Source organism: Herpailurus yagouaroundi, unplaced genomic scaffold, assembly GCF_014898765.1.
Source record: "Herpailurus yagouaroundi ecotype Mexico unplaced genomic scaffold, PumYag 200, whole genome shotgun sequence".
In the NCBI taxonomy this organism is placed as follows: Eukaryota; Metazoa; Chordata; class Mammalia; order Carnivora; family Felidae; genus Herpailurus; species Herpailurus yagouaroundi.
The window spans coordinates 2,555,715-2,559,602 of record NW_024412431.1 but is presented as its reverse complement, the minus strand read 5'-3'; positions in this window follow the sequence as shown (position 1 = coordinate 2,559,602).

Sequence of the window (3,888 nt, the reverse complement as noted above, 5' to 3'; positions counted from 1 at the left end):
TTTTTTTTTTTTTTTTTACAGTTTATTTGTTAGAGAGAGCCTGAGTGGGGGAGGGACAGAGAGAGAGAGAGAAGAGAGAGAGAACCCCAAGCAGGCTCCACACTGACAGTGCAGAACTCATGTGGGGCTCGAACTCATGAACCCATGAGATCATGACCTCAGCCAAAATCAAGGGTTGGATGCTTAACTAACTGAGCCACCCAGGCACCCCAATTATTATGCATGCTGTTTTTTAAATTATTATTGTATTTTTTTTAATGTTTATTTACTTTGGAGAGAGAGAGAGACAGAGAGACAGAGAGACAGAGTACAAGCAGGGGAGGGGCAGAGAGAGAGGGAGACACAGGATCCGAAGCAGCCTCCAGGCTCTGAGCTGTGAGCACAGAGTCCAATGCAGGGCTTGAACCCACAAACCTTGAGATTGTGACCTGAGCCGAAGTCAGACGCTCAACCGACTGAGCCACCCAAGCGCCTCCTCTCCACATTGGATATTTCTGTAACAATTGCATTTTTTTTTTTTTTTTTTTTGCAATAAGCACTCATCACTTATGTAAGCAGAACCAAAAAATACACAATAAGATAAATCCAATTACTTTACAAAATTACATGTAAGTCCATCTTTGACAATGACACCTAAGAGATGCCAAGTAGCTTGAGATTTCATAATTTGCGGACTCCTTAGTAAATGCGATGTCCTTTACAGCACAGAAATCTATTGTTTGGGTTTTGCGAAATCAGCTTTAAACACATTTCCAAGAATGCTTTATGTGTGAAGGTTGGGCAACTTGCTTGGGGCTCTGCTCAAATGACTTCAGGAAGTGGAAACATTGCAGTGGCTAAGATTCCCTGGATGTACCCACGGTGCGCTGGGTGCCAGGGTCTCGGGGGGGTGGGGGTGGGGGTCTTTCAGCCACTCAGTCTTCCCTCCACCTTCTGGCTTCAGCATCACTGTCCCTTTTTCAGATGAAGGGTCTGAGTTTCAGAGTGGCTAAGCAGAATACGCAGGACACCCAGCTAGTAGGCGACATTGCCAGGACTTGAGTGCAGGCTTGCTGACCACAACACTCCTTCAAGCCGGGATTGAGGCCAGTGTGAGAAAGGGCAAGGGGGTACGCTTTGGAACCAGTCTGGGTTTGAGCCAATGGCTAACTCTTCCTTAGGCTTTCTGGGACTCTGTTTCCCCATCTCTGAAAGGGGAATAGAGTTGTACAGTTTTCACGAGTTAGTTTAGATAAGCCATGTAGACCTTTGCCATGGGCCACATGTGGCATCTGAGCTCTTGGTATGTGGCAGATCCTAATCCAGATGAGCTATCAATGGTGAACGCACACTGATTTTGAAGACTTAGGTAAAACAATACATCACTGGGTTGGTTTTTTTTTTTTTTTAATTCAAGTTAGACGCAGTGTACTCTTGGCTTCACGAGTAGAAGCCGGTGATTCATCGCTTACATATGACACCCAGTGCTCATCCCAAAAAGCGCCCTCCTTAATGCCCATCACCCACCCAACCCATCCCCCCACCCACCTCCCTCCGGCAACCCTCAGTTTGTTCTCTGTATTTAAAGAGTCTCTTATGGTTTGCCTCCTGTGTTTTTATCTTCCTTTTCCTTCCCTTCTCCTATGTTCATCTGTTGAGTTTCTCCAATTCCACATATGAGTGAAATCATATGATATCTGTCTCTCTCTGACTTACTTCGCTTAGTATAATACCCTCTATTCCATCCACGTTGTTCCTGGCTTTTTTTTTTTTTTTTTTAACCTTCTAACATGCTAACGTGATAATGTGTTGGATATACTGGGCTCCATACAATTATCATAATTAATTTCCCTGGTTCCTTTTTACCATGTTAATGGGACAGCTAGAAAATGTAAATGCAACTTGCTTTATAATGCCATGGGATTGTGCTTAGAGGATACAAAGCAAATAGTAACCTTCCAAGGGGCATGTGGCTATTTTTATTTCCATACCACCTTGGTTTATGTTGTTTTTTCTGAGGTGTGGGCTGTGGGAAGACAGTCCTCTGCCTGGTGGCCCTGTCTCTGTTCCTGGCAGCAGAAACACACAAGGGTTAATCATTGACCCCATGTTCCAGAAACTGACAGGGAAAGTATTGGGAAAGTGTGTGAAGTACCCGCACCAGACCCTGAGCTCTGGGCCATCCCAGATGACTTCATCTCGTCAGAGTTGCCATTTTGAAATTTCAGAAATTGTGGCTAGCTCTCTGCACCAAAACAGGACACTTTGCCATTTCTTTTCCTGATTACAAAAGTATAGTGTGCTTGTTCTAAAAAAAAAAAAAAAAGTTAAGCATTAAGAAATGTTTGATTTGGAAAGAGGAAATCTGTCTACACAGAAAAATAAAACCTTAAGTTATAATTTTGTCTGTGACCGTTGGGGTATCCATAAGCATGGAGGAAAGGAGCCATCAGGACATATAAGCAAACTGGGCAGTTCTGGTTCCTGGGGAGGAGAAAAGGGTGGGGGCTTCCCGAGGGGGGCCCCTACGTTTTCTTTTCTATATGTCTGCTTTTTGGGGAATCTTTTTGCTAGGATGTCCTCAAGTGTCATTCAAAATAATAACAATAATGCAAGAAGGGGCAGGAACTCATTGCCCTTGCCCCGGGATAACTCCCATTAAATCTGATGTGTATTTTCCCCAGATCTTTGTCCTTTGAACTACTCCTTTTTCTCTTTCTTTTTCTTTTTTTAAGTTTTCAAATGTAAAGTCCAGTTAGCTAACATACAGTGTCATATTAGCTTCAGGTGTACAATATAGTGATTGAACGCCTCTATACAGCACTCGGTGCTCATCACAACAATGAACTACTTATGTTTCTATCTGACTTCATCGTGGTGATATTCAAAGAAAAACAGGAACTTAAACAGACATGTCTGGATATCTGAACAAACAGCGTTCAGGATTGAAAGCGGAACTTTGTTACCAGGAACTCCAGGAAGATACGCAACCTTTCAGTGCCTCTGTCTTCTCACTCACAAAACAGGAAGAAGACTGTCCCCATCTCAAAGAGTCGCAAGGAGAAGAAAATGTGTTAATGTGCGTGCTAACGTGCATGTGCAGTGCTTAGAACAGAGCCTGCACGTAACAGGTGCTCAGTAAGTGTATGTTTTGACTCTTGTTACAAGATGCAGTCTCAGACCAGAGCCCAAGACCTCTCTCTCTCTGCCACTTACTCACGGGGGACCCTGAGCCCATGGCTGAACCTCCTGAAGCCCTTTGTTTGCTCATCCATAAAATGGGAACATGGCACTCGTGCCTATTGTAGGGTTAAATGAGAGAATGAGCCACACTGGAGATACCCACTCTGCCTTCAAGGGGTCCCTAGGGGCCTCAAGAAACTACCATAATGCTCCATATGTATGTCCAGGCTGGCGGAGGAGGGAGCATCTGGCCAATGTTCCAGAAGGAGGTGTTATGTGGGGTGCAAGAAGCTTTAGCATGGAGTTGGGTGAGAGAAGGAGGAAGAGCTGAGCTAGGAGTTCTCAAACTTCCTGGAGCATCAGAAGCTCACTGGCAGCTTATTCCAAGGCAATTTCCCAAATGCCCACCCTGGGTCTATTGGAGATGCTCCCGCACATCATGGGGGTCTTGTTCATTCACTAAATGCCGAATGCCAGGCGTTGCTCTGGGAGTGAGGAACATAGACAAACATCTCTGCCCTCCAGGAGCTGTAGGCTTGTATCTTTCACCCCTCTGGGGAGTTTTCAGCCGTTACTTCTTCAAACATTTTTTTCTGCGCCACAATTCTTTCCCCTCTTTTTCTGGAACTCTGATGACAGGAGTCTTGGACCTTTTAATACTATCCCACAGCTCTGTTGTTGAGATTGGCTACTCTCTAGTGCCCTACCCTCCAGTTCATTGCCTCT